The sequence below is a fragment of the Camellia sinensis genome, chromosome 10 (assembly GCF_055761805.1).
Source record: "Camellia sinensis isolate YWXY chromosome 10, ASM5576180v1, whole genome shotgun sequence".
Lineage (NCBI taxonomy): Eukaryota > Viridiplantae > Streptophyta > Magnoliopsida > Ericales > Theaceae > Camellia > Camellia sinensis.
Window position 1 is genome coordinate 97,205,904 of NC_138970.1, and position 10,359 is coordinate 97,216,262.

Genomic DNA, 10,359 nt, shown 5'->3' on the forward strand with positions numbered 1-10,359 from the left:
TGCTTGCTCCTAGTACAGGAAGACCCAAAAATTATCACATGAAAAGTTAGAAAAAAAACCCAAACTACAACCCACTTTGTGTGTTTAGAAAAAAAACACAGATGATGAAGTGTAAGAGAGGCTGTGTTTCAAACCCACTTTGTGGTCTTCTCCTCTCTCTCCCTCTCCCCCTGCTTCCTTCTTCCCCCTCTCCCTCTTCTGATTCTGTGTTTTTTGCGTCATTTTTTTTTGAATTTTTGCCCCAAAACGACGTCGTTTTGGGGCACCGCAGGGACGGCCGCAGAGAAACACGGCAGAAGATCCGGACTCTTGGCTCGCGGACTACTTCAATTGCTGGGTGTCATTCACGCCGCAGCAGATCTGCCATCATGTCTTCTAGATTCTGAATTGACTGCTGCAACTGTATGAACATAATCATGGTTACGAACTGCCCCTCGGGTTGGCCCGCGAGGTTTGGTTCATCCGGGTTACCACCAATAGCTATCAAAATCAAATCAAGGGAATACTACGCTGTGATACTAATTGCCGCAATGGTAGTGTAGGAAAGAATTAGATATCATTCTAATAGGTTAAACATGGACAATTCTTGAATCCACAATAACACTCTTGAATTCGCAAGGAAAATAGAAGAAAAATTCTTTAAAATATTATTGATTGAATGACTTAATTACATATGCTTAAAGGTTTATTAATAATAAATTAAACCTAATATTTGTAGAAAACTTAGGAAATCTAAGAGAATAGGAAATTAAAATTCTAAACTATTTAAATTCTTAGTCAAAATCTAATTCAAAAATAATAAAATTAAGAAATATAAAAATTATAGAATTTTTTCCTATATCGTCTCAGGTCACCTAATTCGTGTTGTGCACTAAGGCCATGTTTGTTTGGCTTTATAGGATGGAGGGGATTAGGAGTACGATGAGATTGAGTGAGAAGATTATTAGTATACTGGTATTAGGTTGGAGATGTAAGATAAAGAATATTTATTTATACACCATCGGATAATAATACTATAGATAGTATTAATATGTAAAATTAATATTTTTTTAGTTTATAGTATTTTTTTAATATTATAATATATATATATATATATATTTTGGTTCTAGAAAATATAATTTTTGCTTAAAAACCATTTAAAAATTCATTAATCCCTTCACTTAATTTCTAATCACAATCCTCTCATGGCATTGTTAGTCCTATCATATGGGGAGACTACTAATCCACGGGAATAATCAATCCCTTATTCATATCCCTAATCAAACTCTTTAAGTTAATTTCACGGACTATTAATCCAATCTTCTTTCCTAAAGAGCCAAACAAATATAGCCCAACAGTAATAGACACATTCGGGATTCACATATTTGGATTTCTTATGAAATTTAGACTTTTGGTAAACCTTTTAGTTTTTTTTTTTTTTAACTTTTTTAAAAAAAGGTATAAAAAAATGGAGAGGTGATATAATTTAAAAAAATCAAAAAACTAAAAAATTGACTTTTATCCCAATTAACAAAAGAAAAATGTTTCAGACCCCTTTTCCCCACCCCTTTTGACCCCCTCTCAATATGATTGGCCAGTTTTTTTTTTTTTTTTTTTTTTCCTTTTCCTCCAATCACCACTCGCCACGTATGTGTGGAAATAGTAGGAATAGTGGGGTGGTGATTGGAAGAGAATCTCTATCAAAGCCCTTAACAAAATAGGCTTAAATTTGTGGTTTCCTTTTTAATTTGGCAGATTAAGGCTAAGTTTGGGAAGACTAAATAAGTGTACTTTTTAATTTTTTTTGTATTATGTTTAAAAAGAGTAGAGAGTAGTATTGATTGATGTGACTCAAAAAAAATAAAAAAATAAAATAAGTACACTTTTTTAAATTAGCCAAACTTAACCTAACTCATTTTTGACAATCCAATCAATGACACGTATTACCATGTTTCTCTGTGCAATGATGCCCTTGCGACAAAAGTGTGGACTTTAACAAAATTAGTAATGTGTTGTATAAAATATTTAATAATTTATTTAAAATCCTAACATTCTTTAGACTTTAAAAATTGTAAAATGACAAGAACGAGGAATCCCAAACAGGTGGCGTTTTATGGATTTTTAGTTTTTGTTAGAAATTAAAAAGGTTAATTTGGAAAGTTACTAAAAAGAAGTTTGAAAATAAAAAATACTAATGTTATATTTGATTTTTTTTTAACTGATAATGAATAACTTGCTAATTTGATATTTTAGGAAAATTAGATTTCTATTTTTTTTTTTAATGACGAAGTATAAGATTTAATATATTATATATTTGACAATAAGTTGTCTAATAAAATCCATCGAGTACAAAATAGATCCAAAACGGATGAAGAGAACCTCCACCTAGAGAGAATACGAATCTCCATATAAGGAGAAAAAAATAAACCTCTACATAGGGGGAAGAAAACGTCCATGAAAAGAGAAAACCTCTGCATAGAGATATTATTCAAAAAAAAAACAAAAAAAACAAAAAACAAAAACAAAAACAAAAAGCAAAAACAAAACAAAACAAAAACATAAACAAAACGATTACAACCAAATAAACAATACAAATCACATTCACAATCAGTTCATCGTCGTAACCGGTAGTTTTGGTACCTTAATCTCTGTCTCTACATTATAAAATAAAACATTATGGATCCGAGGTGATCGCTTAACATATAACAACCCATTTAATAGCATAGGATCTCGATCATGAATCAAATTTAAGTCTATATCTGAAAGCTTCTTCAGTGACAAGTCGATGACAAAGATAAGAGGAATAATAGTGGCTAGCATGGTGATAAAAGTTGTAAGAGAAGAAATGGAAAGAAAATGAAGGTTAAAAGCACCACCTTCTCCCCTTTAAAAGCAAAGAAAGAGAGAGGTTAAGATTTTTTAGAAAGATAATAGAATTTCTTTTTGTGAGAGAAAGAGGGGGTAATCGTACCATCTCAAAAATATTATAATAAGATCAAATGAATAAAAGTTACTTACAAATAAACACATTTAATAATATTAAAATAAAGCGAAATTAATATTTAATATTTAATAACATAATATATATAGAGAGAGAATTAGTGTTAAATTCAATTTAGAGAGAGTCTAAAACATTAAGTCTAATAGATATTTTTTGTTAGTGAGAGGTTCACGTTTTGTGAAATAATTTGGTGAAAAGTCCTATAAGAAATTTTGTTTCCAATTTTACCCATGGACTTTTTTTAATCTATTTGACTTTTCATTGACTATCTGTTCAATTTTTTTTCCATTTGTTCAAATTTTTCCTATCTGTTCAAAAATTTTACCCTATTTGTTTAATTTTTTAACCTTTTCAATTCAAATTTCTCTTATCTATTTAAATATTTGTCCAAATAAAATTGTATTTGTCCAATATTTTGTCTATCTATACAATTTTTTGTTTATCTGCTCAATTTTTCACGCTATTTGAACAGATTTATTATCTTATCTGTTAAAAATTAACTACAATAGATTTGTTCAAAACAAATCTATTCTATCCGTTCAAAATTTTATTATTTTCCTATATGTTCAAATCTCCCATCTCTCTCATATCTGTTCAATTTTTTCCCTATCTATTCAAATATCTGTCTAAATTGAAAAACAAAGCAAATTATAAATTAAAAAGTAAGCAGCCCAAATCTTGCAAAACATAATAATGAAGAAGATGAAAAGATGTGTAGATGAACTAAAAAATAATAAAAAAAAATAAAAAGAAATATATACACACAAAAGTAATAAACACTGGAAAAGTACATATAAAGTAAGAAATAATATTATGAACATAAAAATGAAGGTAAAAAAAATTGTAGATGAACTGAAAAATATTGAAAAAAATATATATACACTCAAAATAACAAATACTAAAAAATGCATATAAAGTAAGAAATAATATTACACTGACCTTTTAATGATTTTTGCAGATAATCAAACTTGAAAAATATAACAATGGAGAAGATGAGTCATTATGAGAAAATAAAAGATGACTAGAATAAACTGAATTGAAAACAGGTGTGTGGAAGTTGTAGAAGTCCTTGGTTTTTTTTATTTTTTTATTTTTTAAATTGTGATTGAGAGTGGGATAGATATTATTGTGGGTGATGGATATGGATTAATATTTTATTATTTTGAGATAAATATCATTATGGGTAATGCCTTTACAAATTATAAAAGTGTACAGATGGATCCTAACGGAAGGATTCAAAGTGAAATATGTCAATAGTTTAAGGGTTTTATTTTTACATTTTTATAGTTTAGGGATAAAGCGAACTTCTTAATGATTTAGGATATCCATTTATATGCTTTTATAATTGTTACAACCCAAACCCGCCCCTATGGGTTTAGCATCGCAACCGGCCAGTAATTCATGATTACCGAAGGCCTGCTTAACAGTAATAACAGTAATATAGAGTAAAGGGGATGGCGGAAGCCAAAACAGAAAATAAAAAATGTCCAATGAGCTGTGACAGTCTGAATGTAAAAGACCTTTATAAACATGCCACATTGATAACCAAAACATATGTACAAACATCCAAATTAGGGACCAAATCCCTAACTACAACTGTACATGCGAGTCTAAAACATTTACTACAGATCAGAAACAAAAGGGTGAAACTAAGACACCCCAAAATAGCCTTAGCTTGAACAGGCTCGAAACCTCGAGGTGAGGCACGGTGGTTGGCTTAACAAAATAGAAACTTAACTTGGCACTCCTAGCATCGGTCCGGTGCCTGAACACCTACATATAAATATAAACAGTGAGCTAAAACCCAGTGAATAACATGTGCGTAAAAGGGTTAAGAATGAATATCCTTTCATTAATTAAAGCAGTCATTTGCATCAGTAAATCAGTTATTCAATCAGTGGCTCATATTCATGCCAAATCAGTCATTTAGAATTCATAACAGTTATACGTGGTACGTCTAATAGCAAAACAGTACAATAGGTCTTAACAGACCGAACAGTCAGTTGATGGCCATCAAACAGTGAACAGTAGTGGTCCCAACATTGGAACCGACAGAGATCTCTGTAGCAGTAACAGTAACAGTAACAGTAGGCTGCTATGGATGCCACGAATACAGTTTACAAATAGGACAAACATTCATTCATTGAACAATAACATTTCAGTAAGCAGTACAGTTGATCATTCAGAAAATAATCATAATTGAACATATCTTTATAACATTGTTACTCACAGAGCACTGGGCTATAGACAAGCTAACGAGCGTCCTCTGATACCAACCCTACAGTTGCAGAACGAATACACACTCAGGATTAATAACTTAGCCCCTAATTATACATGGTGTGGTTCTATGACATTATCCTCATTAAGATGCCTTAAGCTTGGCCTAGGAATGCCTAGGATGGAATGAGAATGCAAAAATGCACTTTAAAACACTTTTCAAAATTTGCCGAAAACAGGGGTCTCGCTCAAGCGTGGCTTTCTACGCTCGAGCGAGCTTTCCAAAATAGAGGGGTCGCTCGAGCATGGACTTCCTCGCTCGAGCGGTCTGTAAAAATACAAAAGTACTGGATGTTGAAAATCCCCGCTCGATGCTCACTCAAGCCTGAGACACAACTCTTCGCTCGAGTGTAGGTCTCGTCGCTCGAGCGTGCGTTTGCGTGCATCAAAAACCTGAGAGCTTGCAATCTACGCTCGAGCCAGCATTCCGTCGATCGAGCGGAGCTCTGAACAAAACGATGTTCGCTCAAGCGTGGAAGCCAAATATGGAATTTCCAGATTTGCCTTCAAAGCTCTAACCAAACATTCAACACATCAAAAATCAACCTTTTGGGCCCATTTCCTGGAAAACACTTGCAAACTCATACTACAACATGTTTTGAAGATCAATTCTGTAAAATCAAGCCCCAAGGTGAGACAATTGAACACAATTTTAATTAAAACTTCAAGAACATGATGTAAATATATCATGCATGTGTTCATTTGAATTCAAAGCTTCTAACACATGATCAAATGAGTCAATCCCTACAAAAACATGATGAATTCATGGACCACAACTAAAATGTGAACATGCATGTAAGAATTTTCATGAAAACAACCTCAAAATGCAAGAACATGTACATGCATGCATGAATTAGCTCACAATTCAACTCTTTCAAATTAATTCTTGACTTTAAACTCCAAATCTCCATGAACCATGCAAGAAACAACTTAATTTCATAATTGAATTCTAGATGTGGAAGCTCAATTTTGCCAATTCTCTTTCAATTCTTCTAAGTTCAAGCAAAAAACCTTCTTGAAGAACTCAATTCTCTCACTCTCCCTTTCTCACTCGATTTGGCCTAGAGGATGAGCAAAATGATGCATCAAACATGAATAGGACATAATAAGGGTGAGTTTTTGAGTCAATCCACTCAATGGCAAAAAGGTAATAAACCTTGGTTCAATTAATTTAACAATAATACTAATTTAACCATTCCAAATTGAATTCTAATTAAACCTACCATAAAATCACATAAATCCTAATTAGCATAAAATACTAATCAATTTCTGATTCGGTCGCTGATAAGGCCTTTAATTCGCAGTTCGAAATTAAAATATGAACAGATCATATAATGACAAACAGATAGAAATGCAACTAATGCAACACACTCATGCAATCAGGTCAAAATTTCAGCTTAATCGGTTACTTATCATGCTTAATCACAGATTAGCACTAATCAGAGGTGAGGGTTGTCACTATAATTTAGGGTTTCAAAATAATACTTTTCAATAATTTAAAAGATCTTTTATGTAATTGACTCTTTTTAATATTTAAAGTATAGTTTTTTTTTTTTTTTTTTGGTTGAAGTTGGATTTCATTGATAGACAAAAATAAATATATCAAGAGTAATTATCCCCAACTCTAAATTTCAGTATTTCAAACTCGAAAACTCGAACATCTAACAACAATAGCCCGCAACATACTGCGACCATCAACTAACAACCATAATCGCAACAAACTATGGTCACCAACTAATAATCATACCTACAAACATATTGCAGCCACCAACAACAGAGACAAACCCAAACCTCTATGGGAAAAGAAGAAAAGCCTCCACAAAAAAGGAAAAAAAATAATAAAACAAAATACAAGTTTCAAATAACTAAATAACACCATAACTAATCCAATCTGGGATTTCAAATCCTCTTGGCTAATCACAATTTTCCAGAGCCATGTTTCAGGTAATTCGTTTTCCAAGCAATCATTTTATATTTTACCGGAGTGCAAAGTTTAATTAATTTATTCTTAATAATAACAATAATAATAATAATTACTATTCTTATTCTTATTATTATTTTGGATATGTACAAGATAATGCTTTGTCTGTTTGTGTGAAGTAATTTCCATCATCAAGCAAGTGGTAGCATAAAGTATGATGAAACTACCACCATAGTGACGATATGTTTTAAATATTTCATATGGCACTTCATATAATAGTATAGATGTATAAATCTGGAAAACAGAGATATCTATGAATGTAGAAAATAGAGATACACCTTCTAAAGAAGTTCACCATGGCAGCCAAATGTCTAAGAGAGAGAGCTATACTGTGGCGGGTGAATTTGGGGATTCAAGTTTTAAAACCTTTTGACTTAACAACTATACTTGGTTATATATATATATATATTAGCGGTAACTTGTGCGATGCATGAAAAAAATAAACTATATATATTTTGTGTGATAAATAAATCATTTTAATCTTAAATTATGTCTATGCATAAAAATTATTAATTACAAAAATTGTTGAGAATAATAGTATCACAATCACTTGATAACATAAATAACTTATATCAAATTAAACAAAACATTAAAAAAGAGAAATTCTATAAACTCAGAAAAGTTATCATAAATTTACTTGGACTTTTAAATCAGTGATGTATATTATTATTGTGGGATCAAATTATGAATAAATATCAACTTTCAATTATACTTTATAAGTAGTTTTTAAAATAAATTTAATCTAAGTTTGTTGCCTTACTCATAAAAAGAATTTTTCAAACAAATCATTAATTGATTATGTTAGCATCTCTCTATCTTTGATTTCCTCTATCAATGACACACATATATCATATCAAAGTATAGATCCTTCTCCATAGTTTGAATAATACTTGCATAGTTTATGTTGGGGCAATTCCACATCGCCTGGGAAGGACACTTGCAACCAACTTACAAGCGTACTGGCCCCCTCCACCTTGTAAGAGGCCTTTTAAAGCCGTGAGGCCGACGGGCGTTATTTCGCCACCTCGCCAAAGCGGACAATATCTTACCGGGGCGCGAGAAGCCAGTCACGTCAGTTTGGTGGCCCATGCAGGTCGTCCAGCAAACTCTCCCGCTGTTCGCGGCCCAGTCCGCTTGGGGGGTTATGTTGGGGCAATTCCGCATCGCCTGGGAGGGACACTTGCAACCAACTTATAAGCGTACTGGCCCCCTCTACCTTGTAAGAGGCCTTTTAAAGCCGTGAGGCCGACGGGTGTCGTTTCGCCACCTCGCTAGAGCGGACAATATCTTACCAGGGCGCGAGAAGCCAGTCACGTTAGTTTGGTGGCCCATGCAGGTCGTCCGGCAAACTCTCCCGCTGTTCGCGACCCAGGCTGCTAGGGGGTTATGTTGGGGCAATCCCACATCGCTTGGGAAGGACACTTGCAACCAACTTATAAGCGTACTGGCCCCCTCCACCTTGTAAGAGGCCTGTTAAAGCCGTGAGGCCGACGGATGTCGTTTCGCCACCTCGCCAGAACGGACAATATCTTACCGGGGCGCGAGAAGCCAGTCACGTCAGTTTGAAATTCTCCCGCTGTTCGCGGCCCAGTCTGCTGAAGGGTTATGTTGGGGCAATCCCACATCGCTTGGGAGGGACACTTGCAACCAACTTATAAGCGTACTGGCCCTCTCCACCGTGTAAGACGCCTTTTAAAGCCGTGAGGCCGACGGGCGTCATTTCGCCACCTCGCCAGAGCGGACAATATCTTACCGGGGCGCGAGAAGCCAGTCACGTCAGTTTTGTGGCCCATGCAGGTCATCCAGCAAACTCTCCCGCTGTTCGCGGCCCAGTCCGCTTGGGGGGTTATGTTGGGGCAATTCCACATCGCCTGGGAGGGATACTTGCAACCAACTTGTAAGCGTACTGGCCCCCTCCACCTTGTAAGAGGCGTTTTAAAGCCGTGAGGCCGACGGGTGTCGTTTCGCCACCTCGCTAGAGCGGACAATATCTTACCAGGGCGTGAGAAGCCAGTCACGTTAGTTTGGTGGCCCATGCAAGTCATCCGGCAAACTCTCCCGCTGTTCGCGGCCCAGGCCGCTGGGGGGTTATGTTGGGGCAATCCCACATCGCCTGGGAAGGACACTTGCAACCAACTTATACGCGTACTGGCCCCCTCCACCTTGTAAGAGGCCTGTTAAAGCCGTGAGGCCGACGGATATCGTTTCGCCACCTCGCCAGAACGGACAATATCTTACCGGGGCGCGAGAAGCCAGTCGCGTCAGTTTGAAATTCTCCCGCTGTTCGTGGCCCAGTCCGCTGAAGGGTTATGTTGGGACAATCCCACATCGCTTGGGAGGGACACTTGCAACCAACTTATAAGCGTATTGGCCCTCTCCACCTTGTAAGAGGCCTTTTAAAGCCGTGAGGCCGACGGGCGTCGTTTCGCCACCTCGCCAGAGTAGGCAATATCTTACCGGGGCGCGAGAAGCTAGTCACGTCAGTTTGGTGGCCCATACAGGTCGTCTGACAAACTCTCCTGCTGTTCGCAGCCCAGTCCGCTGGGGCGTTATGTTGGGGCAATCCCACATCGCCTGGGAGGGACATTGCAACCAACTTATAAGCGTACTGGCCCCCTCCACCTTGTAAGAGGCCTTTTAAAGCCGTGAGGCCGACGGGTGTCGTTTCGCCACCTCGTCAGAGCGGACAATATCTTACTGGGGCGCGAGAAGCCAGTCACATCAGTTTCTACATCATTTTTAAAAAATCAATAAAGATAAGAATTTCGTAAGATTATAAAAAAATATAAAAGAAAATAGTTTTAATCAATTTTATTTATAAAAAATGATGAAAAATTATTTGAATTGTACTTGAAGAAATATAACAAATGATAAATTTTTATTTTTATCTATAGGTCATAAAATAAATTTTCATAAATTATTTATGAATTTTTATATGTTTATCTAAAATGAAATTAATTAAAGTACAAAACGATGGGGAAAAAAAGAGTAATTTCGTTTTTTTTAATCAATTATTTGATCTTTATCTTTATTTGTAGGCCATGAAATTAATTTTTATAAGTTATTTATCAACTTTTATATTTTTATTTATGGGGAAATTTTTTAAATTATCTATAAGTTA